This window comes from Panthera onca, chromosome D4, assembly GCF_046562875.1.
Source record: "Panthera onca isolate mPanOnc1 chromosome D4, mPanOnc1 haplotype 2, whole genome shotgun sequence".
NCBI lineage: Eukaryota > Metazoa > Chordata > Mammalia > Carnivora > Felidae > Panthera > Panthera onca.
The window spans coordinates 77403735-77428401 of record NC_138351.1 but is presented as its reverse complement, the minus strand read 5'-3'; the positions used below and the strand labels follow the sequence as shown (position 1 = coordinate 77428401).

Here is a 24667-nt window from a genome sequence, read left to right as displayed (position 1 = left end):
CTTGTGGATGTTAAGCTCTCCCGCCCCCCACAAGTATTTCTTAAGGACCCCCATACTTCATTAGTTTGCCCTCAAGGGACTGTGAGCATTCACCATCACACCGTCCATTTTGTATGGACATGAAGATATCGACGAAGCACCTTTCATTCTTATTAGTTTACTGTGCACAGCATTTTCAGGTGGTCAAGTGTTTGCACACCAATCATTATCTAGGTCTTGCCTCATCCACACTATCCTCTTAGCTCCTCCCGGTAACTTTGCAGCAGAGGCAGAAAGACTAGAGCCCCTATTTATTTTGTTTTATTTATTTTATTATTTTATTTTATTTCATGTCATTTCATTTCATTTCATTTTTACTTTTTAAAATTCTGGTATAGTTATCATACAGTGGTATATTGGTTTCAGGTGTGCAACATAGTGATTGAACAAATCTGTATATTATCCAGTGCTCAGCACAACAGGTGCTCTCTTAATCCCCTTCACCTTCACCCCAACCTCCCCTCTGGTTTGTTCTCTATTGCCAGTTTGTTCTCTATTGTTAAGAGTCTCTTTTTTGGTCTCTTTTTTTCTTTGTTCATTTGTTTAGTTTTTTAAATTGCACATGCGTGAAATCATATCGTATTTTTCTCTCTCCAATTGATTTATTTCTCTTAGCATTATATCTCTAGCTCCATCCATGTCATTGCAAATGGCAAGGTTTCATTCTTTTTTATGGCTGAGTAATGTTCCATTTTGTCTGTGTGTATGTGTGTGTGTGTGTGTATACGTATCACATCTTTGTCCGTCTGTCGATGGACACTTACCTGGCTGTTTCCATAAGTTGTCTGTTGTCAATAATGCTGCAGTAAACATAGCGGTGCATATATCTTTTCAGATTAGCTGTAACCCCTATGTTAGAGGTAAGGAAACTCAGTCTTGAAGATGCTGACTTGGTTACTGGTGCCCACCCTGCCGCACTGCCCACTGCCTACTGCTTTCTGCTCAGGGCCACTCAGGTAAAACTTCTAAAATGTAGATAAGCTCTTCCCACTCACATGACTGAAAACCATTGTCTTTGGGATAAAGGCAAAGTCAAAGGCAAAGATGCCAGCTCAGACATTCTTTCCTCAGGAGAAAGTTTGCTGAGCTCCCGGCTCATATCAGACTTCCCTGTTACATGCTCACATGGCCTCCTGTTCAGGGCATGCCATTCATGAAATTACTTGAGTCCTATCTCCCTTTCGAGAATATAAGTCTCATAAAAGTAGGGACAGTGTTTCCCTTGTGGGGAGTGTGGTAATATAATAAGTACTTAATATTTGCCGAATGGATGACTTTTTTTTTCCCCCTAAGAGTCAGTTTTGTCTACCCAACTCAGGTTCAACAGAGGCAGTAGTGTTTTCAGCCAGATTTTCAACCTCCCAGAAAGTCATTTCTTGGTTTATGAGTTCATGCCTCCACATTATTTTCAGCATTTACTATAATTTGATTTGGGGGATTGTTCTTTTTCTTAGCATGGCATTGTATTTGGGAAAGGTGATTAAGGTGAAGGAAGAAAAAACAGTGGTTTTAAGGACCTTATTTAAATTACTCCAAAGTCTCCTGGACATTCAAATGTAATTTCCAAAAAATGTTTTAGTGATTTAAGTGTAGACTGCTCAGAATTCTATGGATTTCTATTCTCCTTAAATGCATAAGACTTTAGCAATTAAGGAAAGATGTTTTCAGGAGAAATAAATTTTAATGTGATCCACACACAATTGATAGAGACAGAGAAATAGATACGGATAGTATACTGCATTTGTCATAAAATTTTGGGATTTTTCAGGGTCCAACTGGTGGTATTTTTCTGTCAGTCTGAGCTCTCAAAATCCCTAGTTATGTTTTGATTAAGTTTGCTTTTGCCTTTTCAGGTCATCTTTCCAAATTAAAAAAATAATAAGAAAAATATCTGCTATGTGAGCAGTAATGGAAGCTTTAATATGACTCTCTCAGATGTATCCTTTTATCTTCCCACCAGCCCAGTGTAGCAGGAAGAATGGATGTTTCAACATCATTAGCCTTTGAGAAAACTGAGGCAGAGAGAGGGAAGAAGCCAGACATCACATTATGTGCCTGGTACCAGCTGTGCTCTTCGAATATGGCTGCCTTCTTTGATTCTAAGGGATTTTGCTGTCTGTGGTGAAGAAGATAATGAACAATAAGCATATATTATGAGAGGAGAATTAGGTGGTGCTATGGACCATTTAGCAGACAGACCCACCTAGTCTAGAGGGTCAGTGAGGGTTTCTTCGAGTAGTAGAGGGCTGACTGGAGATCTGATGGACAAGTAGTGCTCAGCTAGGGGAAGGTGGGGGATGGGAAGGTGCTGTGCAAAGATTGGTTTGGCTGGTTTGGGTCAGAAAGAAATGGATATTGGCGAGCCATGAGGAAGCTGTTATGGACCAGGTTATAAAAGGCTTTCCTTATAAGCCATGTGCAAGTATTTGACTTTGGTTCCAAGGGCAGTGGGGATCCATTGATGGTCTTTCAACTGGTGAAACATTTTCATTTTTGGCAGATCCAACTGACCATAATGGGGAGGACGGGTTAGAGAGGGGAGAGACAGTGGAACCAAGGCAGAGGATTTGTATGGTAACAGAGAGTTCCAGATGTCCTTCCTGGGCACTTCCTCATGACCTGACCCTTCCGACTCCATATCTGCATGCTTGTTTTTGGTCTCCGTCTTTCCATTCCTCTGTTCCTAAATGAGCACACTCTAATGCCACGGAGTGTTACACATGGGTTTGGTATTATCATCAGCACTGTTTTTAATTCTGTTAGTAAGACCCAGTGCCTGTGTATTGGATAACCAGTTAACTAAGTTAAGAACTATTTCTTATAGATGCTTGAAGTGCTAAAGAGCTACTTTTTACTCCATGATTATGTTCTTGTGATAATAATTTTTTTTTTTAATGGACGCTTGCTGTCTGTTAGACATTATACTGGATGTTTCACATCTAGTTTCTCATGTCCTCTTCCAATCAATTTTGTAGGGAGGTGGTATTATTCATTTTGCTGGACACAGAGCAGAGTTCAAGAAGCATGAAGTGACATGCTCAGCAACTCACAGCTGAGTGGAGAAAAGGGATGAGGTTTTATGTTTGCCACTGGAATTTCAAATATCTATGGTGAAAAAGGAGCTGGACTCAGGGCGAGGGGGCGTAAGACATGGCCCTCGCTCTCAGGGACCTGCAGTCTGTTGGCATCCAAAGATCATTAGCATGAGTAACTATGGAATGGTCATGTGATGTGGTGCTGTGCTCCATGAGGAAGGGGCAGGGTCAGAGCAGTGGCAGTTGAGAGGTGAGGGAATCTCTTTTCTGAGCTGGGATGGCCAGGCAGAGCTACACTCAAGCACTCAGAAAGGAGCCCAGGCCTCCCACCCAGAATCCCGCCTTGCCTCTTGCTGGGGAGGCAAGTTACCCCACCTATCTGAGCCTCCCATTTGCTCAACTGTGAGTCAGGGGTAACAGTGCCCATTTTCAGATTGAAGTAAAGTGTTGAGTGTAATGTACTAAAATCATACAAGACATGTGGCAAATGTTTAGCAAAATCACACACACTTTGTATGTGAGTGCAAATGCATATGGGAAGAGAGATGCAGAAAAGGTAGGGCAGCAGACGGGAGATGTTTTGAGGAGCCATGACCTCTCTGAGCTATTGCATGGCTACCACATGGGCAGTAGGAGTTAGTGAAGCCTAATGCTTGTCAGCATGGGCTGTGAAGCCAGACTTTGTGTTCTAGCACTTCCTGTGCTAGCCCTGTGACTTTGCGTGGGGAGTTAATTAACCTTCCTGAGCTGCAGTTTCTTCATCTGTGAAATGGCTGTAATGAGTTATTTAACTCAAAGGATTACTGTGGAAAATAAAAGACAATGCATATATGTGCTGAGCACCGTGCTAACACAAGAGAAGTCACTGAGTCAACCTTGGCCATCACCATTTGTCTTCCTGAATACCTGCTGAGAACCAGATGCGATGTGGGGGAGGGGAGAGGCTCCCAGCAGAGTTTATGCCAGAGAGGTGAGGCATGTGCCAGGACAATTTTACCAAAGCCTGACTCTGCACAGCAAAGACAAGAATCCCTGAGTTTTGTTCTTAGAGGAACCTGACTGCATCAGCCCAGACCTATGCCTCATAAAGATGTTTCATTAACAGCTCAAATCCAGCCATGAATAACACACTTCAGGGCCCACTGGCTGCCTAGAGGGGGTGTGGGAGGGGGTGTAGGGAGACCAGGAGGCTGAAGATCTGTTTTGACTTGATGGTTATTGATCTTTCTCCAAACTTCATGCAACATTAGGCTGGATTCTGCCATGTGTTCATTAATGCCAGAGTGGAGGCTTCCTCCAGGCTCCTGTTCAGTTTTCATTTACACCCAGTGACAGCCTCACCAGGTGATGCCCTGGAGTGTGAATCCATAAAAACAATCAGTGACACAGGGCCAAAGGGTTCTTCAGCCAGCAAAGCACAGCTGAGAAGACTGGACTATACGCCCTCCTGCCTTCCTGTCCTGACCCTGGCTCACAGTCATTCCCACTCTCCAGGACTCAGTTTGGCCATCTGTAAGCAATGATTTTGAAGGTTTCATGTACTTGTAAAAGGCGATACTTCTAAAACTGATTTTAAAAATCAGTGGCAACAATATCTTAGCTGGGAATATATTTTAGGACAGAACTTTATGTATTTAACCAGTTGTTTAGAAATCAAAAAAAAAATCACTTAACCCACGAAGATCAGTGCTTTGAAACTCAGTGAAAGTGATAAGTCCCTACTAATTAATCCATCCATACATCCATTTATCTGACATGCACTCAGTGTCTCCTCTGTACCAGGAGAAGAAACAGTAGTAAATTATGCAAATACGGTTTTTGACAGTGTGGAACTCCTCTTCAGTTGGGGAAGGTAGCAATCATGCATCATTGCAAATATGAGAAGTATTACAAGAGCAAGGAGTCCAAGATAGGATGGGAATGTGCAGGAATGATCAATCCAGGTTTGAACTAAAGGGGGAGAATGCATAATATTTGGAACTATAAATTGCATACATTGATTGAATCATGGTATGGAGAATGGCTCTTGAGTTGGGAGATAAACACCCAAGTCACATTGTGCCACTTCCCTAAGTCATTTTTGTCTGGATGTGTTGTGATGAGTCTGTTAAATTAAAAACAAAAAGAAAGCCCTTGTTGAATGGGAATAGCTGTATTAATGCAATACAATAGGAAATGTAGCAAAAATAATATTAGGAACTTGTAACCTAGTGTGTCATCCAAGATTAGCCCATAGGCTATAGTCACAAAGCATCTTTAGTTTTCTGTTCTGTTACCCCTTTATATATATATATATATATATATATATATATATATATATATACAGATATATATATATATTATATATATATTATATATTATATATATATATATTATATATATATATTATATATAATACATATATATTATTATATATATTATATATATAAATATATATATATATATATTTTTTTTTTTTTACCCCTTTATATTTGTATTAACATCTCCTCTGCCCCTGTAGAATAACAGAATGACGTTTCCGATCAGCATTAGGTTATGCAAAGTTTGGCATTTACCTAACGTAGCAAAACAGTCTCAACTCAGGGATGCCCAGCATCATGTAGTACGTAACCCCTTGGTCTCCATTAAAAGGTGAGCCTCCCTCTCTAGCTCTGCTCTCCTGACTAAGGCTATAGTTACCTTGGCAGCTGAGGAAGGTAGGTAACACCTGATTTTTCTTTTCTGCTTGTCACCTCCCCTTATCTTTTAGCTATTGTTTCTAACCCCTCTGGGGCTGTGGGGTGGATGAAGAGGGGAGAAACACAACAGCATCAGGGAAGACCTGACTTGATGGCATTGCCATAACTTGACTTCAAGGACACTGAGCCTGGTAGAATGAATGCTGGCTCTTTGGAGGCGTTTTCGTGATCTCCTCAAGGGATCAGCCTCCATTCCTAAAGATCCCTCCACTGAGGTCCCTTAATGTGTCTGGATGTATCCCTGTTTCCCTGTGTTCATTCACTTATTCTGTGACTCTAAACATTTCCCCTGCTTCCCTCTGGTGAAGTTTGTTCACCCTTCCAGGCAGCTGTATTCCTTCTAACTTAACATAATTTTGGGAGTTACCACTTGTACAGCACTTGCAACGTGCTAAGCGTTTTTTTCTTGTATTTACTCATTTAATCCGCATAATGGCCTGTGTTGGTACGATTATTATCCCTATCTTACAGATAAAGAACCAGAGCCTTAGAAAATTTAGTGAACTTCCTCAAGATCTCACAGCTGGAATAGGGGGGTGTGTGGGGGCAGGATGTGAGCGCCCACACAGTCTAGCTTAGCATCCTTCTTTTAACAGCTATTTTGTATTTCAACCTCATGCTGGTCTTCTCTGGCTCATCATCCTATTCCTCTCCCATCTCCCCATATGTGGTTCTAACATGGGCTTTAAGAACTAGTTCAAAAGGCTCTTGCTCCATGAAACATTCTCCAACTTTTAACCCGCAGCTCTTTGCTGTGCTTGTTAAGAGGTTTAATTCTGCTTACTTTTACAAGAGCTATTTCTATATACCTTTCCCAAGAAAAACTACAAGAGACTGCTCATCGTCCCCATTCCCATTTTCCTCATCATCATTCCACTGTACCTCTCAGAAAACCTACCCCTTCTTTAGAGCACAGAACACTACCTATATTGGTATGGGGTGAGGTTTTTGTCTTCATGGATGGAGTTTTTATAAGCTGGGGTTCACATACTTGCATTTCATTTATTAAAAAAATCTTTATCATGTGTCCACTGCATTCCAGTCAATGCCATAGGTGCTGGCGTTATAACAGTTAACAAAATAGGCAATGTCTTTTCATTTATTTAACTTATATTTGGAAGAACAGATAATAAAAAACCAAATATGTAACATAAGGGCAGGTGTGATTGTTTAATGAAGAAAAGCAAAGCAGAACAAGGGGATAAAACATGAGGTTATAAAGAAACTCTGTACATTTAAAACCTGTTACAGGCATCTCAGTAGCCCTTTTGTATGTATTTGTATGTATTACCATTGTTGAAACAAATGAGGACATCTCCAGGTCATGTGATTCATCACCCCTTCTGTGTCGCCATGGCCACATGTCTTTGACCTGACCCCCTACACTCTAGGAACGTAGACACTAAGTGGTATGGTTTTCATGGTATAGTAAAAATTGGAAGACATATAGGGTGTCATCACTTCAGTGACAGTTCAGAAAATATTCACCCTCCATCTGCCACTGTGAGTGGAGTGTACTTTCCTGTCTCGGTGATACTGGCCTTGGCCATCTCACTGACTTTGACCATTGACACGTTAGCAAGTGTGACACAGACAAAAGCTTGAAATGTACTTACACAGTGGAGTTTCCTCCTCGTGCCTACCTTCTCACATCTCTGTGGGAATATGCCCCAGAGAGCCTGCTGGTCCAGAGAGGATGACAGACTTATGAAATAGACCCGAAACCAACCTGCAGCTTGTAGCAAGCAAAGCCCAGTCTGAGCAACCTAACTAACCCTGACTTGACCTCCAGACACATGAATGAATACAATTTTGAATGAAACAAAAGCATTTTTTTGGAGTGTTTCCTAATGGTGGTAACTAGCTAACACCAGAACCCGGGATTGCATTTCAGCTCGTCCATCTTAGTTCTTCACATTGGCCAACTTTCTTAACTCCTTACACCCTCAGCTTCTTCATCTGTAAAATGGATTTAATAAAAAACAAACTTCATGGATGTATGTTGATGGGGAGGTCAGATGATATGTAAGAAGCACCTGATCAATGCTCAGCAGTTTTTTCTCTCTCAACATCTGAAAGCTTCGTGCATGTTTCCTGGTTGCCTACTAGAAATATGCAAGCAAGCTCAGCTCCCAGACGTGGACTCTGGCCAGGGTTTTTGGACTGCTCTGGCGTGCTCCTTGCTGACTTCACCAATCTTCATTCTTCTCTCTCAATAGTGGTTCCAACACTTTTTTTTTTGCTTGAGAAATTTCAATAAGTGTGTAGCACCAGTTGGATGGTCCATGCTGGCATTTGAGCTTCCAATATGTGTTTATAATTATGCTGTATTATCTTAATTACAATGATGTGAGGAAGGGAGTAGGGGGGAAGGATTTAAAAAGAAAACCGTTCAGAAAAATGCTCCGTGAAAAATAACCCACAGTTAGGGGATGACAGGCCTGTGATTGGGGTTGTAATTGGAAATGGCACTATTAATACAATACTTATTCATTCTATATAATAAAAAAAATGGGCGCGCTTTTTGCAATTATCCAATTCCAAATGAAATTAACATTCCGTGGCATTTCCCATAAATGGTTAGTTTGCACACATCGATGGAGACAATTAGCTTGGAAGTGACTGACGGCTGTGACTGGGGACAGGGTGAGATAGGGAGGGTCATGCCCATCCAGAAGGACAAGGGTGAGAAAAGAGATTCAGACATTGCTGAAGATTGGAAAACCATGAAGATCAGAGCAGGCGATATATCGGGTATCCAGGAAAAGCAGTGAGATTCCAAGGATTAGACTTGCCAGGTGTAAGCCACAGACGTTCTGTGATAAGCTTAATGAACACGTGAGTGCAAATATTTGCACAAACTGAGTTTACTTAAGTTTTAAGTTCAGATGTCCACAAACCCCCTGCTCATTAAACTGGTACCCTCCTTGGCTGTCTGACTGAACCCGTAGTCCTCTAGAAACCCTAGAATCTGGGTCATGGTCTTGCCCAACAGTCTCTGCCCTTATGCCACTTACTCACTGGGGTTGATGGTCAGGTGAAGAAATTTCTTCTTCTATGATTATATTTTTCTTTTCTGTAATGAATGTTTTGATCAAGTTTTGCAGGCAAGTTGATTATGGCAAGGAAAACCATCAGTGATTCTTTTATAATTGAAAAGGGGAACATTCAGATAAATTTAGATATATTGAGATGTAGTTACCTCTCAAATCATAATCAGATACCATTCCCAGGGGGAAAACCAGGATGCATTCATGACTTCTCTGTATCTCCTCCAATTTAGATCTAAGTTCTATTGTTCCTGTCTATTCTAATGCCTATATATATATATATATATATATATACACACACATATATATATTTTTTCAAATATATATCTCGCTTTCTATGTCCTTTGACATTGCCATAGTCAGTATCTGTATTTACTTTGGTCTGGACTTACACAGCCTCTTGTATAAATGCAGTCACTAAAATTCGTCCAGTGTTAGTGTCTTGACTCAACCAGTAACTAGTATTGGACCCTGAACACAATTTGAATTCTAAGCTTAAATTCTTCTACAAAGAGCAATTTATTGAAGTGCTTATGTCATATGGCTGTTCTGAGTATTAAATTGAAAAATTCAGGTTAAATGCTTAGCACAGTTACTGGCACATGCTGAGGGGCTCAATACATTTCAGCTCTTTTTATCATTATTATCATTATCCATTCTTTCCTCTCTTCCACACTACAATCACATTGATCTTTCTTAAGTACCTCTCTGACAGTACCTTTCTTCTGATGAAAATCTTCCTATGTATCCATATATTTTAAACACCTGTATGTGTAATCTTCCCTGTTATACAGACTGCAGTTCAAGTCTTCAGCTTGGCATTCTGGCTTCTCTCTGATGTGTTTGTTCACAGCCCTCTTCTCACCTACTCTGCAGCATTGTCCCTCCAGGAACGCTGAACTCCAGCCGTTATAAGTGACTTGTCAGGTTTTGAACTGAAGATGACTTTGGAGTTTTGCATCTTTATATATATGCCACTTTGGAAAACCCCCTCATCCTTGTTTCATCTACCACACCCAGCATCAAAAATGTGGCTTTAGTCCCTGTGCTTTGCAGGTGAATGCTGAAGTCAGCCAGACAGGTGGACTTTTCTCTGTACTTGGCTTTCTGGATATGGGAGCTCCATAGCTTCCTCTGGTCTTTTTTGTTTTTGTTTTTTTATTTTGGTTGCTTGATTCATGAGGTAATTGAGGAAGTCTCTTTTATGTTTAGCCCAACTCAGTCCAGCTGTAATTTAGCTTCATCCTGGTGTAATTCACTGCATCATCAGGCTCTTTTGAGAACTGACTCTGAAATTTCACCTGGATGACTGACTTCCAGCAGGTTTCTCACTGGCTTGGATCCATGTGTCTTTTTTCGTTCCCATCTGTAATTGCTAGAGATGTGCATGTTTCCCCTCCATTTTCCTCATCTGCATCCAAATACAGCTCAAGAGTAGATGCTCTGACCATGAAGAGAGGCAGGTGGGAGGTTAATGGGCTCCCTTCTTGTCAATGTCTTCTTTGCTCGGGCATCATTAACTTACTACAAACAGGTGGAGACTTGCCAATCTGCTGCACAGCTCACGACTTGCTAATGTATCTTAGCTATGCTCTACCTAGAACCAGACAATGGATGAATTGATTCTGAGCCCAGATGCATGGACAGGAGGGTTGGTGCCTGTGTGTGTGTTGGAGGGATAAAGAAAGGGATTTGGAGGTGGTGGGGGGCATCTTCCCGATCTTATGCATATGAGAACGAGGTGAACTTGAGTTTCTGCTATGGCGAAGACAATTCTTGTAAGATTTTTTTCTTCCTCCATAATTATTGAAAATCATTTATAATAAAAATTAGAACCTCATGGTCTAAATTTACAGAATAATGGACTTTTAGGATTATCATTGATCTGGTCTGTCTTTTTTAGTTCATTGTTACTTAATATTTGAATCTCTTCTATATATATTTGGAATGTGGCACCTTTGTTTGATTACTTTCAGTGATATAGTGGGTTCCTAAGATAATATTACTATTATAGCTGTTACCGATACTATTATTCTTAAGATTATGGATCTTGGTACCAGACATATCTAAATTTGAATCCCATCCCTCCCACTTACCACCTGGCTTATCTTAGGCCAGTGGTTATCAACCAGGGATGATTTTTGCTCCTCCAGGGGTATTGAACAATATCTGGAGACACTTTCAGTTGTCACGACTTGAGGAGGGGACTGCTAGCATCTAATTGGCAGAGGCCAGGGAGGCTGCTAAACATCCTATAATAATACATAGGACAGTCCTCACAATAGGGAATTATCCAGCCTCAAATGTAAGTAATGCTGAGGCTGAAAAACCTTGCTTTAGTCAAGAACCTGAATGTAGTCAAGGTCCATTTTCCCATCTGTTAGAAAAAAAAAAAAAAAAAAAAAAAAAGGTAGAGAGTTTGCTTCACAGCATCATTGAAAATTAAATCCTGGACATCTTACCAGGGGCTTGGCCCAATGTAAGTATTAAAAAAAAATGACTCTTGTAATTATAACATCTAATAAGCATGTATCGTGGTGTATGGGACATAGCAACAGTGGTAAGAATAACAAACAATAGTATTAGAAGCAGCATTAGTCCCGCAGTCCTTCAGATAACTGTAGCTCCTGTCTTAATGTTCCTCGTGATACCATTCCCAGCCTTCGTCTCAGACTCGCTTCTCACACCTGTCTTGTTCTACTTTGCTAATAATACTTTTTTTTTATTTTTAAAAAATGTTTCTTTGACAGAGAGAGAGAGCAAGTGGGGGAAGGGCAGAGAGAGGGGGACAGAGGATCTGAAGCAGGCTCCGCAGTGACAGCAGAGAACACAACACAGGGCTCAAACTCACGAACTGCGAGATCATGACCTGAACCAAAGTCAGATGCTTAACTGACTGAGCCACCTGGGAGCTCTTATGTTGCTAATATTTTTAATGTGACATTCAGATCTCAACACAGGCCCCTAGGTGTGGTCTGAGCAATGCATGTTGGAGCTGTTGCCTTCTGGGTCTAAGGCTTTATGTTTCTACTAATGTTGCTTTTGCAGTGGTCGCCTTACCGTTCCCTCACACTGAGATCTCTGATGCTCAAATTATTGAGTGGAAATGACATAAGTGAGGAGGGGAAGGAGGAACACCCAGCTGAATGTGTGTTTATGACATGCACATTTTGGTGAGGACTCCAAAAAAATCTGCTTGGACACTTACGGCTAACCCAGGCATGTTGGGTCCAGCTTCTGGAGGTTTAAATCAGGAGATGACTGATAAGAGCTAACAGGTGAGGAAGAAGAGGCAGACACTCAAGAGGAGAGAGATAGCACATGTGTATAATTCCAGAATACCCCTTATCAGAACAGCGGCAGGAGCATAGGATCCCTTCCAGGGCTCTCAGAACCCACAGTGTTGCCACTACAGGATCTTGGTCTGAAGGTTCTGTCACAGCCTCTCTCTCTGTCTCTCTGTCTGTCTCTGTCTCTCTCCCTTCCTCGCTCCCTCTCCCTCTCTCTCTCTCTTTTTTTTTTTTTATCACATTTCTCTATCTCATTGTGCACATTGAACAAAATGAGAGCATTCCTCAAGACCCATCTGCCTGTGCACGCAGCCTCCCTGTGCAAATGGCTCCCTAGGATGGATCTCTATTATTTCACCAAAAAACATCAGAGGAGGAATTTGTTCTGCTCTGCTAAAGACATGATTTCCAGTTCTTTCTACTGCCTTAGCTTAGTTTTTTGACTGCTCCCTGGGAAAAGGATGGAGGGAAAAAAGGAGGTATCCATAATACTTAGCTGAGCTAGTTTAACTAGGACTGAATAAGGAAAGAAGAAGATAATTCAAGATCATCTAACCATGGAATAAAACTAATTCCTCAGATACATGTGTGAGCCCAGATCCACTCAGCAGCTCCCGTAGGTGCTTGGGATAGCTTCAAGCATGCCACAGCCTAGTCCCTCTTTTGTTCTCTACACATCCTTCTCCTGTTCCTTCTTCTGTCTGCATCATTTCAGTAGTGATTAAAACCACAGGAATCAGACCAGCCTGGGCCCCAGATCAAGCTGTGTCCCCATAGGGTGATACTAATGTCACCCGTTCCCCAAGCTTGTGGCGAGTGGGATATGAGCTCATGGTGCCTGGCATAAACACTCAACAAGTCAACAAATACGAGTGGTATCACTAGTGTGCTTATGGAAACCTTTCCTGTGGGCCTCCTCAACCCCATGAAATAGATCAAGAACACCTGAGGATCAGAGAGGCAGGGTCACTGAACTCAAGGGTGATGTATGCTAGTAGGCAGATCTGGGATTCGAACCTCAGTGTTTCTGCCATGTTGCTTTGTCTCACTTCTTTGTATGGACGTTGGCGGTATGATTAAGGATGTGAAAAAACAATTTAGAAGCCCAGTCTTTGTTAAGCTATAGCGAAATGGCAATATTACAAACTGTATAGAGGCCCAGCTTATCGCATGCTATAACATGCATTTCACAGAAATGTTTATTTCTTGAGGCTCAGCGAGGCTGGCTGAGGTATCCAAAGTCACACAGCAGCTGAGCTAGAACTGGAGATTGGGTCTTCTCCCAGATCTGCTGAGTTTTCGATTTGGGATTCTCTGCTCTCCCCTCCTACTGGTGTTGCTCTCTGGTTTTCCCCTTTCGTTTTCGTGTGGTGGTAGCCTGTAATCATGAATAATAAAGCAAGCCTGCTCTCACTGTCATGGAGGAATGGGAAATTGAAATTATAAGTCATTAAATGGAAAATCCCGAGCTTTATAGTAACGCCAACTCAGCCTCAATCCATTACTGCCTATATATTTAGCCAGTCTATTTTTAAGAGTTTAATATTGAGAAATAGGACATATTTATAATGCAGCTGCATTAATTTTACTCCAAAATTCCTGCCATTTGCTATAGTTGACTTACGTGTGTTTAAATTTATAACCACCCTTTTGCACTGGGAAGATAGGCCCTTAGTTTAAAGTAAGATGGGTGGTAAGTCTGCCAGTTGAAGTAGTAAGATTGTACAAATTCCATATTCTGCTCCCTGGTAAGCCCCCTCCCCCACCATAGCGTGGCATGGACTTATGTCACGCACCTTGAAACCTTTGTTCATTCATTCACCAAGCATAGCCCACCCCTGCAGGCTCTGAACAGATGTGTTAATAGTCTTTATGTCACCAAAGAGGGACAGCTCCGTTTTGGGTCATTGTTATTTCTTAGATGTTCTTCATAATTGCTATTAATAGGGACTAAAGGGAAGCTGGCTAATGGGTTACTTTCATCAACTCCAGTGTGCAAGCCAGTTCATTAAATCATGTTTATTGGTCGCCTTCCAAAACAATCCATGGAGTAGTATTTAAAGATATTTGTCCAGCGCTGCTGCTCAGAGGTTATATGACATTTGAAAAATTAATTAACCTTGGTGTGCCTCACTCACCCATTTGTAAGATGAAAATAATAATACGTATCTCGACAGGTTGTATACCAGTCAGCCAGGCCACAACAGTGTGGCGTAACAACCAGCTACAAAATCTCAGTGGCATCATAGGATAAACATCAGTTTGTCATGTGTTTGAGGATTGAGTGGAATGTTCTTCTCATCTTACGTTTGCTCATCATCTGCAGAGTGGCTGGAGTCAGTGACTGGGCTCTAAGAGTAGGGTGACTCTGTTCCTTGCTGCAGAGGTGTGAATCTACTGTGTGTCATTCATCCTGTGTGCACCAGCAGGCTAGCTGGGACACGTCTTCCTCATGGTGCTGGCAGGTGTAAACGTGTGAGCAGAAGTCTGTGGTACCTCTTGAAGCCTATGCTCACAACCGGCATACGCTGACTTTTACCCAAATACCTTTGGCCAAAACAAGTCACACAGACAAGAGCAAATCAAAGAGCAATGACGTGCATTCCATATATAATGAGGCTATAGCAAGGGTGCCAGCAGGGTGGGGGAGGCAGGGTGAAGAGACAAGGCTAATAACTCCATGCACCACAGCCATTATGAGAAATACATTAAATCATGGCTATGTTTACCTTAAAACTTATCACATTGTAAATACTCCATAAATGGTTAATATTATTATTACTGCTATTAATGATTACATGACTAATGAGATGTCCTTGAAAATTGGAATGGCATATTTAAGTGAACGTTGGTATTAGATCAACCAGAGAAGTCTAAGCTAACTCTCTGGTGGAAAATGTGAAACCGAGAAAAGATAAAGTTTCTGGGGAGGAAGGGAGTAGGGGTCCAAGGGTGGGCATCTCCCCTCTCTGCTGCCAGAAAACAGCTTCCTCTGGCTCATGATGATGGAGCTAGATCTTTATCAGCAACACATATGTTTGAGGCCTGGTAATTCCTAGAAGTCAGAGCACGAACTTGAAAAGCATGGCAAAGCAAGGCAGGAGGGTAGACAGAGGGCCATGAGCAAAAGTTTTGGATCCAGGATTTGTGTTACAGCCATATCCAGGTCCCAGATTATGGCTACATCTCTGGGGTAACCGTGATGGGATTGGCTGAAGTAGAGTGGAGATGAAACCCATGAACTCTACAGGAGCCAGAGATGATAGTAAAATTTATACTTGGGAGGACAACAGGGAGTCAGAGTCCATAGTCCTTAGTCAAAGGTGATGAGTTACCCAAAAAGGAAGGGAAGGACTCAGCATGCATTAGGCTTTGCCTCGGTGCAAGGCCTTCTGCAAGCTTATCTCACTTAAGCCGGCTAACAATAATGGTAATAAAGGCTATACTTTGCTGAGTGCTTAATCCGTTTTGGGTACTGAGCTAAGCACTTTGCATATGTCATTGCATTGAATTTTAACCAGCAAAACCCCACAAAAACCCATACTTCTGCAGGGAGATTTATGCTCAGGGTTTTACAGGCCAAGAACTGGGTCTTAGGGCAGTGTAAGAAACACACCCAACACCTAAAGCCACATCGTGCATAAAGAGAGAATGGCAGTTACACCCAAGTCTGTCAGATTCCAGGACATGCATGCCCTGTACCCAGAGCATCTAAGACAACAGGAATAGGCACAGGAAAGGGTGGTGGGGCTGGAGGGCAGGGCTTTCTAAAAAGGGGGCTTTTTGATCTAGGGTTTGGGAAAGGAGGTAGGAGTGTAACAAGAGCCACCCTTCTTCCCAGCTGCAGATGGATGTTCTCGGTAATAAAATCATCCCCCACTTTAAGCTCAAGAAGAACCAAACCAAGTGGAGCTTTCTCTACAATCCTTGCCCCTGTCGCCTGCTGATGGCACTCTTCATATAGCCCTCTTTACCTGGCCCTGAATTCCTTAAGGCTCAGGCGAGTCGGCATCTATTCCAGGAATTTCCCACAGCCTTTGTACTTGCAAAAGGAATTGGAGAGCGTGTTCTCAGTGTTCTGGTCACACCTCTCTGGGCACTTAGCACCCTCTATCCTCATGACACTGTTTTAAAGGAGGGGTGATCTTCAGTCCATCACTGTGTCCCCAGTGCCCACTTCTGGATACAGCACCCAGTGATGGTGGTGGCTGAAGAATTCCATTTGTACAATGTAAGTGGCCCTCCATTCCCAGGACATGCAGACCCCCCCCATACTTGGCCTTCCTGTGCAGTTACAGAAAGGATGAATCTGGAAGAGGAATCTGGCTAGCTCCTGTGAATCCCAGCAAATTCTGGACTTGAATATGCCCCACAGGTTTGGGCAGAAGATCCACATTTGCTATGACTGATGTGCTTAAGATCTTTTTGGCAATAAAAACAACAGTATTAACTCTCATTTTTTAAATGCTTCCTCTGCATCAGGCACTGTGATAAGCATTTTAGCATCTCATTTAATCCAAAAAACAGCTTTATGAATTTGGAATCGCAAACCTCAGCTTAACACTTGGGGAAGCTGAGACTTTGGGTGGTTAAATAATTTGCCCACATCTCACAGCTGGTGGGAAATGGGGCTTATTATTCCAAACTGCAGCTGATTCCACAGCCTTTCCATAGCCACACCTTGCTGTCCAGGTGGTAAACAAGTGACCAAGAAGGTGTTGACCCTACCTATCCAGTTACTTGACCCTTTCCCTCTTGAATACGACTTGTTTGTCTGTTGATTCAACTCCAGCCCAAACTTTGGAAACCTCTTTTGCTTCTCCGGGTTCTATAAAATAGGAGATTGTAAGGATAACATTACTGAGAGATAAGAAGATTTTGTGAATTCAAGAGTAGTGTTCTTGCGGTTACCGTATTCATTTTAGTGAAAGCACAATTTCATTTACATTTAGAATACAGGGCCACGGAGCTGGAGAGAATCTTAGAGACCATCTGTGTCCTGGCTAGGAGGCCGTGGAACCAGCTCCAGAGAATCTGGAAAGTATTGTGTTGTTAACAGAACAGAGGGAAAGATCACTAATTCTAATTCGTCATTCAAACTTGATACAGTTCTCCAGCAGAAATTATGACCACCCTACAACTCTGCAGTATTAGCTGACAGGCCCAAGATCCTGTATATAAGAAAAGGCTGTTCCCAAGTTTTCCAATTTATATTTGCTGCTGTGTGTTCATTTGTCTTGCCTGTAGGCGCTTGCTTGAAGATAAGCTGTAGCAGGCATCAAAGATTTCAGAAAATGTGCGTGAGAAACAAGCTAAAACGTGAGAAAATTCTATCCATCAACTTTTTATCCCTGAGAATTTGGAAGGGGTGGCCATTTAGAAAAAAAGCGTATGTGGGTTTTACATTTGTTCTGGAAGCGGAGTATTGTCATCTGGCTAAGGAATGCTGACTGTTCTTAATTTTTGTTTTTTCTTTTCATGAAGAGGGTGGCTCCTACATGAGATGTAATGTTGGATTCAGTGATTGGACTCTCGCAACTTTCAAATTTGATGGCTTTTTCTATTTATAACAGGTCTTCCCAGCTGGCGTGTGCTTTAAAACTGGGATGTCTTCTTTTATTACCGTCCCCCCAAATCCTGGCATCTAGATGTGCTCAGTTTAAAGCCTGGAGACACAAGCGAGGTCTGTATTTGTCAGGGTTGCCCAGAGAAACAGAATTAATAGGAGGGCTTTCTGTATCACCTATTGATTATATGTATTTTCTATCTCTCCAGCTGTCTACCCCTTTCTGTCTCTATCAGCATCTATCTAGGGGTTTGTTTGTTTGTTTATTTGTTTATTTGTTTTAAGGAAATGATTCCTGTGATTCTGGAGGCTGACAAGTCCCAAATCATTAGGGGAGACCATTAGGCTAAAGATGCAGGGAGCATTTAATGTTGTAGCTCGAGTCTGAAGATAGTTTGCTGGCAGAATTCTTTGTCCCTTGGGGGAGGTCAGTCTTTTTACTTACTTTTTTAATGTTTATTCATTTTGAGAGAGAGAGAGAGAGAGAGAGAGAGAATGAGAATGAGAGAGCAGGGAAGGGACAGAGAGAGAGAGGGAGAGGGAGAATCCCAAGTAGGCTCTGCACTGACAGTGCAGAGCCCAACAATGGGACTCGATCTTACAACTGTGAGATCATGACCTGAGTCAATATCAAGAGTCAGACCCTTAACTGACTGAGCCACCCAGGTGCCCTAGTCTTTCTTCTTTTAAGGCCCTCAACTATTTGCCTCGCTCAAAGTCTATTATGTTAAATGTCAATCTTATCTTTAAAAATTGCTCACAGAAATATCTAGAATAATGCTTGACCAACTATCTAGATACCATGGTCTAGACAATTTTATATATAAAATTAAATGTCACTACATCTGAGGTTAAAGTTATCTTAGAATTTGGGGAATCGGAGAAGAGTAGTGGAAACAGGAGACCTGAGAGTTGGACTTTGGTCTTCTGTGGACTTTTATTGTGACTTTGTCTCTCAGTGCCTTTGTTTCCACATCTAAATAGAAGAGGAACTATACTGGGGTGCCTGGGTGGCTCATTATGTTGAGGGACTGATTTCGGCTCAGGTCATGATCTCACGGTTCGTGAGTTCAAGCCCTGCATCAGGCTTGCTGCTATTGGCACATAGCCTGTTTTGGATCTTCTGTCTCCTTCTCTCTGTTCCCCTCCCCCGCTGCCTGCCTATCTCTCTCTCTCTCAAAAATGAATAAATATGTTTTAAAAAGAAGGAACTATGTATTTTCTAAACGAATTTTCTTTAAAAAATTTTTTTCAATGTTTATTTATTTTTAAGAGACAGAGAGACAGAGCGTGAGTAGGGAAGGGGCAGAGCGAGAGAGGGAGACACAGAATCCAAAGCAGGCTCCTGGCTCTGAGCTGTCAGCATAGAACCTGACATGGGTCTCTCACCCACAAACCGTGAGATCATGACCTGAGCCAAAGTCAGATGCCCAACTGACTGAGCCACCCAGGCGACCCTAAATGAATTTTCAAAGTGGGTATTTTATAATGCAGATGATTTTCAAAATGGATGAATGAACAAATGGATGGATGGATGGATGGATGGATGGATGGATGAATGAATTGACCGACTAGTCGTGAAGCCAAAGGGTGAACAGTAGGAAGTTTGGTGATGACTGCTCTTTCTTGAGCACTTATAGGAGCTCTGTTAGACAATTTATGTACATACTTCCATTCTGTCCCCCCACAGCCCTGCAGACAGTTACAAAGGAAGAAACTGAGCACCATTGTCAAGGAGAAGAGAGTAACTCAAGCTCACACAATGGCAAAGTTGACATTGGAACCTGAGTGACTTTTTCACTCACAGTAGTCAGTATGGACAGTTAATATCCACCTGTGGCTTGGTTCTCTGAACTTAGGTTCTGTAGTGCGATGAAGCTGAAAAAATGGGGCATGAGTTGAGCCTGAGCCTAGGACCTCCAGGCTGGACAATCTTGACCATCAACACTGAGCAAGATTCCTCTGGCATCACTGCTCACTCTCCAATCAGGTTGAGACCCTGGCTCCAGACAAGGCCAGGTGCTTGGGGCTCCTTGCCTGGATGGTCGAAGAGGGGTTGGCCTGTCAGAGTCACTTTCCAGGCCCTGAGAAGTAACCTCCAAACCCCAAGACTGGGCTATCCATTTCCATCCACCAACAAACCAGAAAGAATCTGTGTAGGTGAGTGCAGTGGATGGAGCTAGGGTCATCAGTGCCGCTGTAACCTGGGTCCAAATCCCAGCTTTGCCACTCCTAAGCTGTGTGACCCTAGGAGGTTACTTAACTTCTCTGAGTCTCAGTTTCCTCATTTTGAAACACCAGCTAATGATCCTTACCTTTCAAGCTTGTTAGGAAGAATAAAGGAGGAAAGTACACGGAGATGCCAGGCTCTTTGGCCTGGCAAAGAGTTGGTATTCAAGCATTGTGAATTTTCTTCCTACACAGGCTAGGTGAGTCTAGAAAAATTAAAGAGGGTGATGAAAGTGAAACAGGTACTTATATAAGTGTTGGTCAGAGGGCATCCCAGGCTGTGTGGGGGAGGCTCTGAATGCAGATGGTGGGGTTCTAGGGTGGACACAGCATGTGGTGCCTGGAGTGCAGGGCAGAGGACCAGGCTGCCGCTTGCCTGGTATCTGGAAACTGTATGCCTTTGCAAAGGCCCTCAAGGTTTGCCCTGTCTTCCACCTCTCCTTCCCCTTCTCCTGCCTCCTCTTCCCCTCTCCTGGCCTTGCCACTCCTCCCCCCCCCCCCCACCTTCCTGTTCCCTGTGTATTATTTTCCTGCTCTCTCTCCTCCCCTGCCACTCTTCTCTGCCCCCTCCTTTTTGCCCCCTGCCTTCACTGCTGAGCACACTTTTCCTTTCCATTCTTGTTTTCTCTTTTCCTCCCTCCTCCCCTTTCTCTCTTCCCTTCTCTCTGTCTCGGGAGCCGGGGGAGGGGGGGGCTCTCCTCAGGCGCCAGAGGTTTATACCCATTAAACTTGACAGTCTCTCACATGGTAGAAAGAGATGGCTTCCCCCTGCCCCCTCCTTTCCTGGGCCCGCCACGATGCTCAGATCAAGCACCATCTGTTGCATTCATCCAGGCAACGGGTGAGCATTTTGCTGCTCTAGGGAGGCAGAGCTCAGCGGGTACCAGGAGGTAGTGTGGCTTGTTTGGACAACGTGATATATTGATATTGATAGAACTACTGAAAGCGATCAGAGGGTTGGGGGTGGGGGAGAGCGGGAGGCGGGATGCGATAGCCCACGGAGGGGCTTGTACAGGCACTTCCCCTGTAAGTCTGGGCTCCCGGCACTGCCGCCCCAGCAAGAACAGCCAAACAGATGGATGAGATTTGCTACAGTCCCGATCAGAAACCCTTGCAGCTCAGAGGAGCAAACCTTCCCTCCCCGTGTCTGCCTCTCCTTCTAGCCAGTCCAGTCTGTATCCATTTAGGAGAAAAGAAAGCAGAAATAGCAGGATGAGAAGAGGCTGATCTTTAGAATTGGTGAATGTCAGAAGCATGACGGAAAGGGATGCTGTATCAGTCAAGGTCTCAGCTGGACAAAGAAGGCACCTTCAAATGAGACTTTAAGGAGAAACTCAATGAAGCGATTATTTATGGAGGCATAGGCAGAGTGAAGAGAATCAGCATGAAGGTATGGAGGAACCAGGGACAGGAAATATCAGGAAGCCACTACTAACTCCTTGAACCGAAAGGACAGGGAGAAGAAATGGTTTTCCTGGAGCCTGTGAGGATGGGATCTGTAGACAGGGGCCCCTAGCAGAAGCTGTAATTGTCTAGTGTCCCAGACTCTCAGGAATAGGGTGCAGAGACCGGAAAGGAGCAAGGGAAGACCTACTTCCAAATTCTTGCCTCCAGCCTCCTACGTCCCACTGGGCAAAGCTAACTGATAGCCAAACAACAAGGAGCAGAGATGTGGTGCATAGAAGGTCTGCCTCCAGAATGTGGGGCGGGGCAGCATGAACCTGGGGTGGCAAGGGATCAGGGGGAGCAAATGGAGAACAGCCAGTACAGAGCAGGAATGAACACATGTTCCATTGTTTGCACTGTGCCGGAAGCTCATGTTCTCAGCCACTACACATAGTGCTTCTGTACTTTAACAAGGAGTACGTGTGTGGGGTCTCCATGGAGTCTAGTTCTCTCTTGTGAGTGTGAGACGCGCATAACCTGCCATCTACTCGGCACCTCTACCTAGACGTCTGGAAGACACCATGTGTTCGTATCTCAGACCCAACTCGTGTTTTCAGTCCTCTGGAACGTGTGTTCTTCCAGGGCTCTTGTGGAGAGGTGCCTCCAGGTGACCATCATCTTGTGTGTGGACTGCTGCACAACTGCACCATTTGCTTGGTTGGTCTCCTCGCTTCCATTTCTGCCCCTCTCTCCATAAACTCTGCTCTGTGCTGCTGGAACGATCTTCCCTAAATGAAAATCTGATCAAGTCACTCTTCCGTCTGAAACCGTCCGCGTGTTCTGTCCTTGATAAGCTCCAGAAGGGTTAGGGTTGGTGTTGGGGTAAGGACTCCTGCCTTGCCAGCATGATCTCTTGCCAGTTGTTTTCAGTGTTTCAGGCCCAGTGAGTGGTGGAGCAGCCCCTTTCGTATTTCTTCTCCTCAAAGGGCTCTTTGGATTCTTCCCCCCGACTCGTGTTCTCATCACTCACCCCTTCCTTCCTTCCTCATCACTTGATTCACTCATACTCTTTTCAGACCTTAGTCCTACTATGCATTTCTTGAAGCTAGTGTCCATGATGTTCTTAAACTAGGTCATATTCCGCTAATAGAGCTTCTTATATTCTCTTTCAGCTCTCGTTTGTGCTATATATCACTTATAAAATTTCACATGTAGATGTCAGTCATTTCATTAATCTTGGTCTATCTTGTCTATATGGTGAGAATTAGGAGGGTTTTGGTGGTCTTTTCACCATTGTACCTTGTTCTGGGTGGCACACTTGTGTCCCCCCCAGAGTCCTATATTGAAGCCTTAACCTCAATGTGATTGTGGGTTGTCTACTAGGACTGACATAACAACATACTGTAGACTGGGGGGCTTAAACAATAGACATTCATGTTCTCATAGCTCTGGAGGCTGCAAGTCCAAGATCAAGACACCAGCACAGTTGAGTTGTGGCTTGCAGATGGCTTCCTTCTCACTGTGTACCCACATGGCCTTTCCTCAGTGTACGTGTATGTTAGGAGAGCAAGAGGAGAGAGAGTGATTTCTTCCTCTTCTTACAAAGACACCAATCCTATTGGATTAGGATCTCACCCTTATGGCCTCCTTTAACTTTAATTACCTATTAGAAACCCTGTCTCCAAATATAGTCACAATGGGGCTTAGGGCTTCCGCATATGAAATTTGGAAGGACACAGTAAAATCCACAGCAGACTATATTTGGAGTAGATCTTTAAGAGGTCATTAAAATTAAATGAGATCATAAAGGTGGGCCCTAATTGGATAGGACTGTGGTGTTAGAAGAAGAGGAAGAGATCTCTCTCTTCCCCTCCCTCTTTCTCTCTGTCTCTGCATCTCTGCCTCTGGCTCTCTCTCCCTACCATGTACACAGGGAGAGTGTGACAGTCTGTGAGCCAAGAAGGGAGACCTCACTAGAACACAACCATGCTGGCATCCTGGTCTCAGCCTTCCAGCCTCCAGAACTGTAGAACATAAATTTCTGTTAAGTAGCCCAATATATGACTTTTGTTATGATGGCCTGAGCTAAAACAACATTTCCTGTACTTGTCTCAGGTACATTATGGTTTTTCTGAAAACAGTGTTGAATGGATGAATGAATGGACAGGAAGATGAATGAAGGCATGGGTGTTGGCGCACATGTATGGGTCCCTGGATTCCAGACTATGGCTTGCTCTAAACTCTTGACCACAGTATAGCCCAACCCTTACAATATGGGGCCAATCACTCTCATCTCTGGGTTAAAAGACTGGGCTTGGCAGTGATTCTCAGAATTTGGAGGGTAGCCTCTTGCTGGAGGGCTGTGCATCGCAGGCTTGGGTAGGGAGTCCCATGTCTGGGATCTGCCTCGTGGTTTATATTTAAGTATACTCAGTTTAGAGAACCTTGCCAGAGAGCAAGACAGGCAGGTGAGAAAGTTATAATGCCTTCATGTTCCATCTGTATCGTCAATTGTCTTTTCCTTAGCAAACATAGATGCTCTCCTGTGTCATCAAAGACAGAGCTTCTCGCAGAGCCCAGTGCCCAAAACAGCCATCTGGGTATGAGCTACACCCCAGATGCATCCGTCTAAGCTGATAACCTTACCTGGGAAAACAGGAGCTCCTTAGAAATGGGCATTGGTATGTTCAGAAGCCCTCTTTGTCCAGTCCGGTGAAACCCCTTCAAAGAAGCATGAATCTTTTGTGTGTACCATTTCCTGGCCTCAGACAGCAGGTAGCTTAAACCGAAGAAACATCCTTGCCTCTAGAGACATAGATGGAGGGAGGGCTGAGCTTGAAGATTTCAAAGTTAGGACTCTCTTTGGGAATGTCTCAGAACAAAGGCAGTGAGGCCATTTAGACAATTTCCTTTGCCTCTTTCCTGTTTCCTCTCCTTGCCTTTTATGTTGCCTCTGTCCTTCCTTCTTGAGCTTTTCTGCCTTTTTTTTTTTTCCTCTTTTATCTTGCACCTTTTTCTCAGTGCCCTTCTGACCTCACTCTCACCATTCTCTGGAATTTTCTACCTGTCTCAATTTTGCAGTTTTATAGAAATGAGGCTACTAACTCCATCGAGGGTATTGATAAAAATGGAACATTGGGCTGGGAGTTAGAAGACTTGACTTTGCCACTTGCTAGCTTGGAGTGTTATATGCCTTGTTCGGGGAGGGGGGCCTCAGTTTCCCTAAGTTGGGATATTGTACCAAGTGATCTCCATATCACAATACTATAGTTTTATGTCCTCAAATGTTGTTTGACCCATGGGCTCCCATCTTCCTTCACTGCCACTGTTCTGT

The 24667-nt window shown here is 43.3% G+C and overlaps 1 protein-coding gene across 4 annotated transcripts in view; it reads left to right on the top strand.

Annotated features, from left to right (window-relative positions):
• The window catches only part of ASTN2 (astrotactin 2), an 876482-nt gene that overhangs the window by 235947 nt on the left and 615868 nt on the right, over window positions 1-24667 (top strand). The gene's annotated exons all lie outside the window — the stretch shown is intronic.